The sequence below is a fragment of the Capra hircus genome, chromosome 18 (assembly GCF_001704415.2).
Source record: "Capra hircus breed San Clemente chromosome 18, ASM170441v1, whole genome shotgun sequence".
Classification (NCBI taxonomy): domain Eukaryota; kingdom Metazoa; phylum Chordata; class Mammalia; order Artiodactyla; family Bovidae; genus Capra; species Capra hircus.
The window spans coordinates 23,740,234-23,755,911 of NC_030825.1; the positions used below are offsets into that span (position 1 = coordinate 23,740,234).

At 42.3% G+C, this 15,678-nt stretch overlaps 1 protein-coding gene and 1 non-coding gene across 2 annotated transcripts in view; both read left to right on the top strand.

The window, feature by feature from the left end:
• FTO (fat mass and obesity associated) overlaps positions 1-15,678 on the top strand; it is a 426,360-nt gene that overhangs the window by 321,382 nt on the left and 89,300 nt on the right.
• TRNAW-CCA lies at positions 9,769-9,840 on the top strand. Its single transcript has one exon. It is a non-coding gene; the product is annotated as a tRNA-Trp (tRNA).

Genomic DNA, 15,678 nt, shown 5'->3' on the forward strand with positions numbered 1-15,678 from the left:
CAGGCCTCCCTGTCCATCACCATCTCCCGGACTTCACTCAGACTCACGTCCATCGAGTCCGTGATGCCATCCAGCCATCTCATGCTCGGTCGTCCCCTTCTCCTCCTGCCCCCAATCCCTCCCAGCATCAGAGTCTTTTCCAATGAGTCAACTCTTCGCATGAGGTGGCCAGAGTACTGGAGTTTCAGCTTTAGCATCATTCCCTCCAAAGAAATCCCAGGGTTGATCTCCTTCAGAATGGACTGGTTGGATCTCCTTGCAGTCCAAGGGACTCTCAAGAGTCTTTTCCAACACCACAGTTCCAAAGCATCAATTCTTCGGCGCTCAGCCTTCTTCACAGTCCAACTCTCACATCCATACATGACCACTGGAAAAACCATAGCCTTCAGAAGTATAATTCCCTGTGCTTTACTGTAGGTCCTTATTGGTTATCTATTTTATATATAGTGGTGTATGTATATATTGGGACTTCCCAGGTGGTGCTAGGTTCCCAGATGGTTCCCAGGTTTGATCCCTGGGTTGGGAAGATCCTCTGGAGGAGGGCATGGCAACCCACTCCAGTATTCTTTTTTTTTTAATTAATTAATTAATTAATTTTAATTGGAGGATAATTACAGTATTGTAGTGGGTTTTGCCATACATCAACATGAATCAGCCGTGGGTGCACATGTTTCCCCCCATCCTGAACCCCGCTCCCGCCCCTCTGGGGATGGGGTGGGGAGAGAGCACCAGCTTGTCCCAGAGCACCTGCTTTGAGTGCCCTGCTTCATGCATCAAACTTGCCCTGGTCATCTGTTTTACATATGGTAATATACATGTTTCAATGCTATTCTGTCCAATCATCCTGCCCTCGCCTTCTCCCACATAGTCCAAAAGTCTCTTCTTTATATCTGTGCCTCTTTTGCCGTCTTGCACATAGGGTCTTCGTTACCGTCTTTCTAAATTCCATATACATGTGTTAATATACTATATTGGTGTTTCTCTTTCTGACTTACTTCACTCTGTATAATAAGCTCCAGTTTCATCGACCGCATTAGAACTGACTCAGACGCATTCTTTTTTTTAATAGCTGAGTAATATTCCATTGTGTATGTGTACTACAACTTCCTTATCCATTCGTCTGCCAAAAGACGTCTAGGATGCTTCCATGTCCTAGCTATTGTAAACAGTGCTTCAGTGAACACTGGGGTACATGTGTCTCTTTCAGTTATGGTTTCCTCCATCCCACTCCAGTATTCTTGCCTGGAGAATCCTATGGACAGAGGAGCCTGGCGGGCTACAGTTCATGGAGTCGCAAAGAGTCAGACTCATCTGAAGTGACTTAGTACACATGCCCACACAATGTATGTTTCCCAAACTCATAATTTATCCCTTGCTCTGTACCCTGTTCTTTGGGTTCCGTACATTTGTTTTCTGTGTCAGTGGGTGTTTTGTATATAAGTTTATTTGTATCTTTTTTAAAGATTCCACATATAAGTGATATCATGATACTTGTCTTTTTCTTTCTGACTTACTTCACTTAGTACGATAATTTTCTAGGTCTCTCCATGTTGCTGCAAGTGGCATTATTTCATTCTTTTTTTTCTTTTTTCTGATGTGGACCATTTAAAAAATCTTTATTGAATTTGTTACAATTTTGCTTCTGTTTTTATGTTTTGGTTTTTTGGCCCTGAGTTTTGTGGCATCTTAGCTCCCTGACCAGGGATTGAACCCCTGCTCTGGCAGGTGAAGTCTGAACCACCAGGCTGGCGGGGAGGTCTTTCCCTTTTTTACGGTTAAGTAATATTTCATTGTATAAATAAACCGCATCTCCTTTATCCATTCATCTGTAGATGGGCATTTAGGTTGTTTCCATGTCTTGTCTGTTGTAAATAGTGCTGCTATGAAAATTGAGGTGCATGCATTTTTTAAAATTAGCGTTTTCTCCAGATCTGTGTGGCAGGAGTGGGATTGCTGGATCATATGGTAGCTTTGTTTTTAGTTTCTTAAGGAGCATCTATACTGTTCTCAATAGCAGCTGCACTAGTTTACGTTCCCACCCACAGTGTAGGAGGGTTCCCTTTTCTCCACACTCTCCACACTTTATTACTTGTAGACTTTTTCATATTTGTTTGCCAACATTTTAAAACCAAGTCGACTTCCCTTTAAAAAATTAAAAAGAACAGATGATTGGACAGTACTGGTCCCCTTCCACCGGCGACAGTCGCTTGGCAGCAGTGGGTAGCTGCCTGTTGTACAGGGAACAAACGCCTCTTACCTGGTTGGCACTGCCCCCTCACTTCCACTGTGTTTCCTCTTTGGTCGCCCACCTGGCGTGGGCTTCTTATCTTGCAGTTCCAGTCTATGGTCTCCCTAGTACTGGAGCTTCCTCTGCAGCAGCCTAAATGGCTTTTATTGCAGCACAAGGTATTCTGTGCATTTCCCCTCAATAGCAACAAACTCCTCCTCCCTGCCTTTCTCCCCGTCTTCTTCCCCCAGTTCCTGCAGGCCTAGTGTTGGCGCCCAATCAGGTGGGGAGCATGTGAGGTTTATAACATTTTCTGTCTGCCTGGTCAGTGGCACTCTGGTGCTCGGTTGGCAGCAACCAAGGTGGTAACAGCATCTCCAGCCTTTGGCACACGGCTTGGTAGGTTGTTGTGTGACACAGAGATTCCCAGCCTCTGTACATGTCAGAGCAAAATGCAACTCTTAACATCCAGACATGCAGAGAAAGATTTTGGCAGGTATCTGCCTCCTTCTCAAACTAGAGATTTAAATATTCTAAAAGGGCTTTTCCAAGAGCTCAGTCTCGATTATTTGTTTCATGTCGGGCCCAACCAGTGCATTATTGGGAAGATAATGAGTGGCATTCACCCAAGGGTAATCCTTTCAGGGATTTTGATGATGCAGTACATCATGAGTGTAAAGCCTGAGTGGTTTATGCCATTAAAACCTCAAGATAGAATTAGACTTGTAATCACCACTTGCCCATGTTTTGTCATTTATGATAATTATGGTAGTAATAATCCGTGTATTGTTGAGAAGTAGCAGTCAGAAGCATCCATCAATTTTTTATCGACACCAAATCAAGTTGATACTTCATCTTTGCTGCAGAAATGTAGATTGCACCAATTAGTCTAAAGAAATTGGGCAGTCATTAGCAATGAAGTCAGCCGTTAATCTACAGGACATTTCTGGTCCCTCTGATGCCAACAATCCCTCTTAATTATGTGGAATATCGTGAGTGTCTTTGGGAGTCTGTCAATAGTGCCGTTGTTGGCTTAGAACTAGAAGAAGCATCTATGTCCCTGCTTTTTATTGTTTTTTAAAAAATACCCTAATGCCTCCCAGTTCCCACCTTGTACCCTTTTGCGCTTCTGGGCAAATTTATTCTGAAGCAGAATACTCAAATCAAAGCAGTTGGAATTTTTTTTCTCTTATTTAGAAATAGGAATTTTCCCCCCAATGGGCTGCTCTCAGTGATGGTGTGTTAGCTCACTGTCCCATACTTCTTAACTATTCTTGTTACCCAATGAAATAATCATCTCTTTAAAAAAAAAAAAAAAAAAGGAAAGAAAGGAAGGAAGGAAGGAAGAAAAAGGAAGCCAGAATTTAAAGGAGAAAAATCCAACTAGTTGTGAAGAAATCCTGGGGCTAATGAGCTTTCTGCATGTGCGTCAAGTCTTTTCCCCAGGCTAGCTCAATCTCCCTCTCAGACGTTTTCAATCAGCGTTCCCCACAAATTGTATTAAGCAGCTGAATAATAGAGGGTAGAAATTTCAAACATATATATATATAGTATTTAGAGAATTTGGAAACGAAAGAACAAGAAAAAGTAACTCATTCCTAACATCCTACCATGACACCAACTCTCTGACCATTTTCATAGGTTTTATTTCGAGCTCGTAAACCTACATAACATGTTGAGCTTTGCTGTTGATTTAGTGTTGTTATTATTATAACCTCTTCTTTCCCTCTTATAAATATTTTTCACTTTACTAACAGTTTTAATCATCATTTTTAATGGATGCATAATACTCTATTAAAAATATGTCTCCATGTTTTAGATTATTTCCTTGAGATAAATTGCTCAAAAGGAAATACTGGATCAAAATTTATAAGCTTCTGTATAACTCTTGATATATATTGACAAACTGCTTTCCAAAAGGATTATATCAATTAAAACGAAAACAAATCCCACCAGTAATATATGCAGATGCAAGTTGAGTTTTAGTAAATGAGATTTAAATTCAGATGTGTTGTTACGCTTGTAGCTAAGCTAAAAATATAAATGCTAGTTTCCTTAATGGACAAATGGATACAGTATCAAATTGTGCTCTGACTCAAGTTGGCTTAAACAAGGCCTATTATTATCTCACATTACAGGAAGTTCACAAGTAGGACAGCTGTAGGTTGATATGATCATAGGTCCCATGATGTCACTGAATACCTGGATTCCTGTCTTTTAAGCTCTGCCATTGTAACCTTTACCCTTATGCAGGCTTGCTTCATGTTCCAAATGGCTGCAGCTGCTCCAGGCATCACATCCAGACGCAGACGCAGCAACAATGGAAACGGATCAACTCTTCTAGTGTCTCCTCCTCTAGAGTCAGAAAATCCTTCACAAGTACTCCCAGTTGACCTTCCCTCTGGTCTCATTGCCCAAGTCCGGGTCAGATGTGTCTCCTCCTAAACCAAGGACTGGCAAGGGAAGTGGAAACACCATCATTGGCTTTATTAACCAGGACTTCCTCCTGAGCCAGCACTGGAGTCCATTTCCTCTGAATATTGAGCACCTGAATAAAATAGAGGTTCTGTTAGCGAGGAACAAGAAGGAAACGGTTGCTGGGGAGGTAACCAGCAGTGCCTCCCACAGTCCCCACGCTTCTCTTTCTCCAGTCTCTGGCACACTCTCAGGACCATTTACAATTCTTTAGTAACAGTTCATGCAGCTAATGAATATATGCAAAATATATGCAAGCATTTGGGTTTGGCCCGTTCTGGGCAGACACTTGTAAGGTCCTCGCGTAGGCTGATCACTCTCTGTTATTTCCTTTACATTTTTCTAAAAACTGACTTCAGGACTGGGCCCCTAAGATGGAAACCAGGAACTCCTCTATTTTTATATACCTTCGGTGCTGAGGGTCTCCTTAGGGGGAAGAGCTGGAAGTTGGAGGACTTTTTGTTTGGTAGAGATTTGACATCTAGTAATGCTACGGTCAGGGCTGCTGCTGAGATTGAAGGTTTACAGCCTGATGAAACAAGCCTCGCTGTCCAGTCTGAATCACCCGGGCTCTTGCATCTGATTCTACTGCACAGCATTTCAGTCCTGATGAGCACCTCCAGGAAAAGACCAAGAAAGAAGAGGGGGAATTGAGGAATTCACGTCAGTCACATACTTTTGATCTCCTTGTAGGAATGGCTGAAATTCCTACCTCAGAGTATTTTGAAAAGAATCTACTTTATGTCTACATATATTTCTCCACTAGTGGCATGGATTATTTAGGAACATTATAATTTAGGGTAAAATCAGTAAGAAAAACATTTTTTAAAGCTACAACAGAGGGAAAAAAAATCCATATGTCTCCTGGTTGAAGAAACCGGTTGTTGTTTAGTCACTAAGTCGTGTCTGACTCTTTTGTGACCCTGTGGACTGTAGCCCACCAGGCTTCCCTGTCCATGGGATTTCCCAGGCAGGAATACTGGAGTGGGTTGCCATTTCCTTCTCCAGGGGATCTTCCCGACCCAGGGATTGAACCCGCATCTCCTGAGTTGACAGGCAGATTCTTTACCACTGAGCCACCAGGGAAGTGAAGAAACCAACCTAGACACCGTATGCCTCAGAAATTCAGTACTATTTTGCATTTTGTATGGCAACCCACTCTGGTCTTGCCTGGAGAATCCCACAGATAGAGGAGCCTGGCAGGCTACCGTCCACAGAGCTGCAAAGAGTCCGACACAGCTGAAGCAACTTAGCACACAGCACATAGGCAGTTGGGTCACATGATACAATGTTGACTCTGTGTCGGTGCATGACTTGCAAATACTCTTTGGCACCAGGGATACTAAGGTGATCTTGGGTCAGAGCTGCCAGCTCCTTCACCCAGGTAGATGGGGGCTCCAGAGTTACCCATTTCCTAGCATGCCATGATGGAGTCATTGAGTCAGTTGTTTTTTTAGGAGTGGGGATTAAAAAAAAAAAAAAAAGGAAAAGAAACCCCACCTACTATTTTCTTGTGCTTTCTATTTTACAGTTTCCTAAGGATTTTTACAACATAATTACATGTCCTAATTATGAGATTACATACATTTCCACCACTTACATAATCAGGCGTAATTATACCAATTCCTTGGACAGACAATGGTAAAAAGTACTTGATGCAAAAATGACACAACAGAATGCTGTTTCAGAAAGGCTTTGGGAGTGTATGCTCCTCGGTCCCTCAAAAGAGGCGGATCAAGATGACTATGACAGCCTTCAAGTAGCTATTAGAGCTTTTATCGGTTATGACACCTGCCATGACTTGTGTAGCCCTCCCTAAGTTAACCTGTGAGGGAGCCGGCGGAGTCCTGGAAATTCTGGTTCGGTCTCCTTCGTGGCCTCACCTTCTCTCCCTCTTTCCCTTGTCACTTCCTTCTCTTCTCCCCTTCCCACCCTTCTCTCCTCTTCCCCTACCCGCTTCTTCTCATTCAGGGGCCAGGACAAGGGTTTGAAACTGTAGGCTAATGGGGAGACATGGCATAGATCCCCAGGGCTTTACTTCCCACAAAAGGGATCCATGGATGAAAATACTTTAAGGCACTGTCTTAGAAGAGAGAATGTGGTCCTTGAAATCTTCTAACTTACTCCTCAGAAAGTAGACTGGATATAAGGTCAAGGTCCATTGGGTTTCACAAGCCTTTTTGGGTTTGTTTTTTTTTTTTTTTTAGCGTGATATCATTGTTCTATAGGAGACAAAAAAGGTAGAGAGAGGGCAAGCAGACTACAATGTATGTATTAAAATTAGGAGCCTTTGAAATGAAGAATGGTATTACAGACAATTCCTTAGAAACAGCATGCTAATTTATTAGAATTGTTCTTTTCATCACTGATAACAAAATATATTGAAAGGGTGGTTGTTTTCCAACTCAACTCCTTCCCCTCCTTTTTTTTTTTTTTCAAGAAAAAGTTCTAAGCAGAAGGTTTTTAAATAGATGTTTAAAGCCTTTTTTTTTTTGAACGGGGGAGGATGAGGTTATCGTTATATTACTCAGATTTCTCTAGAACTTTTCCATCGTTCACCTATTGAATTTTTTTATTAAAAAATAAAATACAGTGCCTAATCACTATCCTGAGGTTACAGTTCAGAACAGTTTTGGGGGACTAGTTCATGACTTTCTCTTAAGGACAGTGTCTCTTAGGTATATTGCTTGTAGTCCATATGGAGCAAATTAAGAGAGTGAAAGGATGGAGTTGCCACTGTTTCTGATTGGTTACGGTAGTATTGGGGAAAAAAAAAATTGACTTGCCCTGCTCTGGGAAGAAAGATGGATAAAATGCTCTTTGAACACACCAGGCTTTTTTTTTTTTTTCCTTCTTCTTCTTCTTCAATGTCGGTACAGAAGGGTTGCATTTATATTTGGCTTTCCAGACCTGTCTCTTGACCTTCTAATTACTTTATTTGAAACAGCACTGAGGGTATAATAAACCTGGAGGTTGCCTCTCCTTTGCTGTATCATAAATTAAAGCTGCCGGTTGGTCGAGGTGAAAGTGAAGGCAGAATGTTCATTACGGCACAAGTGACGGCTTGTCAATAGCAGTGCTTTTTAGTTTGTTCTAGTCAGCACTTGCTGCGCATTTTGTTGGACCACTGGGAAATAAATACAACAAGATTATACATTTGGAATACCACAAGAGTTCACCAGGAAAAAAAAACACACAAATGATGAATTATACACTTGCTAGAAAGTGACATGCTATCTTGTGCTATTAACAACCACAGATAATTGCAGCGAATTGTAATTGCAGTTTGCAACTTACAGTACAGTGTGTCCGACATCAATCTTAATAGTGAACAAAGCAATTTATATTAAAACTTAATTCACTTGGTAACTTTCAGCTGTATACATGGGAGCTAACAGATGTAGCTTTTCAGAAAGTTCAAAGGCATTTGAAACGTGGCAAGAAATGCTAATGCAGTAAGCCTTGGAGAAATATTGCATTACTCCTTGTAATGAAAACAAATGTATGTCATTATCTCCCAGTTTGTGTTTATTTAATAAAATATGCAGTTTGCACGTTGGTGAATTCAGTGTTTCTGAATGGATGTAGAATGCTGTTCTATTTAGAATCAGAGACCAAATAGGACTGGCAATTATGCGTCTAGTATAAATAGTCTGCCTTACTATTTTAGTAGCATGCACCTTAATGCTTCGGTGGATTTTGTATGAGGTGTAACAGCAGACTGGCGTAACTTTATTCATGACTTTCCTTAGATTGGATGTCTTTGAAGCAAGAAAGGGAGATCTCCTGGAATTACTTAAGAGAACAAGCATATTTGTTTTGTGAGCTTGACTGATGGCCGGTAGAGCAGTTGAGTGAAATCTCTAAACTGATTAGGGCTTTAGTTCAAATAATCTTCTACCTTTTTCATTAATTTATTCCTTAATGCTATTTTGCTGCTCTTCTACCAAGGATAATAATCTCACACTCGCTGACCTCCATGAGTGGATGACCTGGAGCCCATAACTAATCTTATTTACTCTCCTGACCAGCCGAACTTCATTTACCTTGACTGGATAAAGAGCCTTGCGTGGCTAAGCCTCCCCTCCTTCGAAGCAGTCTAGCTAATCTGTAGTGAAGGGGTGACGATAGACTTTCCTAATCAAGGTCCAGAAGCATCCAGGGGCGGTGGAAACTTGGTGCCTTTCCTCCTTCTTTCTTCGAAGCCTTTCTCCTGTGTCATTTTTCGTCCTTCCTGAGACTTTAAAAATGATGAAGAAGAACTTGGTGGGGTGGAGGCGCAGTGAAGAGGGGACATCGCCACAGTCTCACTGTCGTAACATAACCATTTTCATTTTGAAAGTCAGTTTCCAGCTGTGGGCTGTGTGAATGTGAGTACAGTGTTGAATTTAGATGTCACCATTGAATACATCTAATTGTGCATTCTGCTTTTTTAAATACCAGTGTTTCCTGTGTTGCTGGATAATTTAATAGTTGTGCATTTTCATAATGATGCTAATAATCCATCGAGGTTCAACAGTGTATTTTATTTACTCATTTCCCATTATTGGAAAGTTAGGTTACTTCCACTGAGTTTCACTCTTATGAATAATGCTGTGATAAAAATCTCTTTAGGTGTTTTCTTTGTTTAGATTGTCTACCTGGAGTCTAGTATTAGAAGTGCACTTGTTAAGTAAAAGATATAAATGTGTGTGTGGCTTTTTGCCTTCCATGACCAAAATAGCTTCCTGGACTAGTTATGGTAGGTTATGTTACCACCAGCAGTGTAGGAAGAATATACAGTTTTATCAGAGCTGTACTGAGGTTTATCCTGCTTCTTCCATGTGCAAACTAAATGATGTTGGGCAAGTAAATTAACCTCCCTGCCTCATCTGAATCTCATTATTCCCCATCTGAATAAAAGTGATAATAATGCTTACTTCATGGATTAATAATATATGTCAAGTTTTGGGGACAGGAAGCACTCAATCAAGATTACCTTTTATCAATATTACTGTGATTCTTACTAAATTTACACTTTTCTCCTAATTTAATATCACCTTCTATTTAAGCTGCAGTTATAGGCTTCCCTGGTGGCTCAGAGGTTAAAGCGTCTGCCTCCAATGCAGGAGACCCGGGTTCGATCCCTGGGTCGGGAGGATCCTCTGGAGAAGGAAATGGCAATCCACTCCAGTATTCTTGCCTGGAGAATCCCATGGACGGAGAAGCCTAGTAGGTTACAGTCCACGGGGTCGCAAAGAGTCAGACACGACTGAGCGACTTCACCTTACCCTTTTAGAGCAAACGTCGTAATCCATAATGAGCAGACTTATCTCATTATCCATAATCATATGATCCGTAATCAGCAACTTCTGTCCTTTTTCAATGAAAAAGTTAAATTGCTAGGCCATGAGCCATTAGGAAGACCTTCTAATGGGGTGAATACTCTGTCCGTAAAGGGGAGGTTTTTGGAAACCCCCCCTCTTAATTTGTAGTAATGAGATGCCTCTTGTGCCAGAACACCCCAAATGGGCCTTGAAGTTGTAGGGTTAGGGTGCGCTCACTCTGCAATTCTTACATTCAGTGAGAACCCAAGTCTCCTACTTGTGTGTAGGTAGTGGGCTGTGCATTAAATCATGTCAGGCGTCTGCTGGTTTTTCAGTGAGGCAAAGAACGGGTTTCCTGGGTCCCCTTAATTTTGGAAATTCGATTTCAAATTTATTCGAAGAAAAACCGGTACGAATCTTATTATCTCATGGGATGATTTTGTTGCAGAGCATCTGTTGCCTCTTACTGAGCCCTGAGCACGGTGCTTTCCAAGCAGGGAGTCAGAGCAGTTTGCCCTGCCTGACCGTAGAACCCCTGGTTAGACTCGGCTGGGCGTTACCCATGCCAGGCAGAGACTGGAAATCACTTTTCCCTGAGACAATCTTCTAAGCAAAAGAAAGGTGGCTGCTTCATATTTCCTGCTGAGGATAATTTCTGAGTTAGAATGCTTTGATGGCAAGCAACAGAAACAAATGCTGGTTAACTTAAGTCCAAAAAACAAGGCAGGAGAGAAAGGTTCTTTTTATAAAAGGCTATGGGGTGGTTTACAGTACCTGTGAAAAATGACTCAGATGGGAGAAGAAACCTGTCGTTTCTAGGATCCAGGCAGCAGGGAAGTGTGTACACTCAATAATAAGAGGGAATAAGCTCTGCTCCACTCAAGAATCAAAATCTGATGGGGCCCAGGGCTTCCCTGGTGGCTCAGTGGTAAAGAATGCGCCTGCCAATGCAGGAGACATGGGTTCGATCCCTGGTCCGGGAAGATCCCACATGCCTGGAGCAGCTAAGCTTGCGTGCCACAGCTACTGAGCCCATGGGCCACAACTGCTGGTGCCTGCGTGCCGTAGAGCCTGCGCTCCACAACAAGAGAAGCCCCTGCAATGAGAAGCGCTCGCACTGCAGCTAGAGAGTAGACCCCCCAGCTCGCCTCAGCTAGAGAAAAGCCCAGCACAGCCAAAAATAAATAAATAAAATTAGAGAGAAACAAATTTGCAGTCTTTAAACAAGCAAACAAAAAGGTAATATGACCCAGCCCTAATCTTGTGCCTGGTTCTTGGCTGGGGGAGGCCCAATCACCCTGAGGGCAGTCCCGCTAAGTCCCACTACTGGGGGAAACAATTTCCCGAAAGAAAATTAGAGTCCTGTTACTAGAAGGAGTTATAAGAGAAAGAAATGGAGACTGCACAGCTGAAAATAACAAATATTTACAGAACTTTTAAGATTGTATTACTATAGTAATTCCTCCACACTAATGATTAGAAAAGCAGCAAAATGATCATGGACATCATGAAGTATTTGGACCACCCAGTAGCTATTGCCTATGACATTAGAGACAAACGTAACTCATTTTTATTAGTCATTATGACATTGAGGACCCACATAATCAGGTATTTTGTAAGAGAAATATTTCATGTTTGGCTATAAATATTGCAGATCTGAAAGACAGTGTCTTCAGCCATATGGAGATTTATATTTCCTTCTTGTGAGAGGAATCCACAAAGACTAGGGCCCTTATGGACGCTTCACAACATTACCGATGTTCAGGGCTCCTTCAGTCTTTCTGCTCTATCAGACTTTTAACATGGCTTCTATCTTAAGGTTTACTTCGTGATCACAGTAGAACTGCTCCAGCTCTTAACATCTCATCTACATTCCAGGTTGGAAGGAAGAAGAAAGAGGGGACGGTAAATGTGCCTGACAATGGAGTCACCCCTCTACTTACTCCCCGTTTTAAGGAACTTCCCCGGGAGCCCTTACCTAGTGGCAAAGAACCTGCCTACGAATGCAGGAGGTGTTAAGAGACTCAGGTTCCATCCCTGGGTTGAGAAGATCCCCTGCAAGAGGGCACGATAACCCACTCCAGTATTCTTGCCTGGAGAATTCCATGGATGGAGGAGCCTACCATCCATAGGGTTGCAAAGAATCGGACACGACGGAAGCGACTTTGTTGTTCAGTCACTCAGTCGGGTTCAACTCTTTGCAACGCCATGGACTGCAGCACATCAGGCTTCCCTGTCCTTCACCATCTCCCGGAGCTTTGTTCAAACTTATGTCCATTGAGTTGGTGAAGCCATCCAACCATCTCGTCCTCTGTCGTCCCCTTCTCCTCCTTAGCACACAACAATCTCCCTCTAGATTCCATTAGTCAAAATTTCGTCACACCTGTCAATAAAGGAAACAGAAATATTTTTCAGGTGAGTACAGTGTGACTCCCAACAAAAGCAGGTTTCAGTAACGGAGGGAGAAAAGGAGGATGGATGCAGGAAGGGAGCCAGCAATTTCGGATACAGTCCCCTTGTGGGGAGTAGATACTCTTCAGCTCTCTCCTAGGAGTCCCTGATGTCACACCACTAATATAGACAAGAAGCCAGGAGAGTTATAATGAAGCGTTTTCTCAGGTAGAGAGAGAAGAGAGTGGATTGAATGATGAAAACTTTAGTTCATCAAATAAAGTTCCAACATTTTCTTCTTGCCCCAAACATTTACAACAAACTCTGTGGAGTAGAAATTGAAGGCAAATGTGCCCTGCCATTTTTCTTTAAGCCTTTTTGCAATGCAACAGGACAATCAATACAAATCTTTGCAGTAATCATATATTGATTTTCCTAGAATATAACTCCATTTAAAGCACTTTTATCCCCAAGAGTAGAAACATTGGAGGCTATCAAAGGAGGAAGTAGGTTTCCTTGACCCCCATCTGCAGTGCACAATTGATTAGCAGAGAGTAGTTATGAGAGAGAAAGAGAAAAGAGAGAAGTCACCGAAAGGTTAATACTAGCTAAAGAGAAACGTGATTATAGGACGTTAGGCTTTTGGAAAAAATCATAAGGTCGGGATAAGATAATGATACCGTCTAAAATTACATGAGATTTTGAGTACTTAACATCCCCTTACTGTGTACCTCCCTTCCCCCAACAACTGCAGCCAAATTTGGGGAATCGACAAAGCCCTGAAAGGAGAGAGGCTGATTGATAATGCTTGGGTTTGGACTTGGGATGAACTGGCTTGATAAGGGAACGAGAGATGCAGTGGTAGTTTTTCTGGAGTCATTTAGTCTTTAAGTACTAAACTCAGGCTTTCATACATATCATATTGAAGGTTTCCTTGCCTCCAACAAAGCCAAAAGGAAAAGAAAGAAAAATATTTTAAAAGACTCATTGTAATCCCTTTTCTTAAGAAAATGAAGAACAAAAGTGTACTAGTCCTTTCCCTGCTCTTTCAGTCCCTAACAGTGACAAAAATTAACAACCACCTTCTGACAATTCCAGGAGTTTAGATCTGCTGAATATTTCTATGTGCCGACACATTAATCCCAGAGACAAAAATGATTGGAGGGTAACATTGAAAAAGGAAGGCCAGTTCTGCTCTGGCTGTGGCCTGAGGAACTGTTGTTCAGTTGCCAAGTTGTGTCCGACTCTGTGTGACCCCATGGACTGCAGCACACCAGGCTTCCCTGTCCTTCACTATCCTTCCCTGTCCTTCACATGAGTTTGCTCAAACCCATGTCCATTGAGTCCCTGATGCCATCCAACCATCTCATGCTCTGTAACCCCATTCTTTCCCTGCCCTCAATCTTTTCCAGCATCAGGGTCTTTTCCAATGAGTTGGCTCTTCGCATCAGGGGGCCAAAGTATTAGAGCTTCCGTTTCAGCATCAGTTCTTCCAATGAATATTCAGGGTTGATTTCCTTTAGGATTGACTGGTTTGATCTCCTTGCTGTCCAAGGGACTCTCAAGAGTTTTCTGCAGCACCGCAGTTTGAAAGCATCAATTCTTTGGCGCTCAGCCTTATTTATGGTCCAACTCTCACATCCATACATGACTACTGGAAAAACTGTAGCTTTGACTATCAGTTCAGTTCAGTTGCTCAGTCATGTCTGACTCTTTGCGACCCCATGAACCACAGCACGCCAGGTCTCCCTGTCCATCACCAACTCTCAGAGTCTACCCAAACCCGTGTCCATTGAGTCGGTGATGCCATCCAACCATCTCATCCTCTGTCGTCCCCCTCTCCTCCTGCCTTCCATCTTTCCCAGCATCAGGGTCGTTTCAAATGAGTCAGCTCTTCGCATCAGGTGGCCAAAGTATTGGAGTTTCAGCTTCAACATCAGTCCTACCAATGAACACCCAGGACTGATCATCTTTAGGATGGACTAGTTGGATCTCCTTGCAGTCCAAGGGACTCTCAAGAGTCTTCTCCAATACCACAGTTCAAAAGCTTTGACTATAGGGACCTTGAATAACTGGGATGTTACCAAACTGAGGATGACACCTCCTCCAGCAACCCCCGTACCCCGCTCTTATACATTGCTTGCTCAAAAGGCAAGAGGGCGCCCTGGGGTTCTCTTGTTTGCAATTTATTGTTCCCAGTTTATGTCTTTCCCTTAATCCCTCTTGTTTTGTTATCAGGGCTGGATTCTCACAAACAAGCTCTTTAGTAAATTAAAAGGTGCATGTAGCCTCATTATCCTTCTCAATGTTCTGTACTTGATACTGTTTATTTTCCTAGCAACTTCAGGAGTTTATGTTTTGTTTTGTGTTGCTTTTTCTTTTGCTTCAGGCAAAGCAACTGGTACACATTGTCAGATAAAGTATCTTATCTGTCAGCAGCACCCTTGTGAATTAATCATAATTCAATGGGCTTACTAATCAAGATTTGAGATGAATGTTTTGATAGAGCAATCAGATTTGTCTAATCTATCATTAGTTGACAGTCGCTTCAGGCAGAGTGTGAACTTGGCAATACTAGACTTGTTTCTGATTCCTTTGGCTTGGCCCACCATTTAGGTGGTGTGGCTGAGCCTAAGCAGTGGACCCAGGCATTACAGATAATTAACTTCTGCTTCTCACTTTCCCCAATCCTTCTTCCCCTCCCACCAATTTTCAGAATACCTTAGGAGGTATTCAGCTCCTGTGAACTTCCTGTTCATGGCATCAAGAGTTTCAGGAACATGGCATTACCTCTGTCATTTTCACCTGAGAACAAAGGTGGGCCAAGCCCAAGTGACAAATCTCCTGGGTAATTTATGATATCACTTAGAAATGATAGACAGAAACATAGTCTGTTGTTCAGATCCTAAAACATGATGCTGTGAAAGTGCTGCACTCAATATGTCAGCAAATTTGGAAAACTCAGCAGTGGCCACGGACTGGAAAAGGTCAGTTTCATTCCAATCCCAAAGAAAGGCAATGCCAAAGAATGTTCAAACTACCACACAGTTGTACTCATCTCACATGCTAGCAAAGTAATGCTCAAAAGTCTCCCCAAGCCAAGCTTCAACAGGACGTGAACCGTGAACGTCCAGATGTTCATGCTGGATTTAGAAAAGGCAGAGGAACCAGAGATCAAATTGCCAACATCTGCTGGATCATTGGAAAAGCAAGAGAGTTCCAGAAAAACATCTATTTCTGCTTTATTGACTATGCCAAAGCCTTTGTGTGGATCACAGC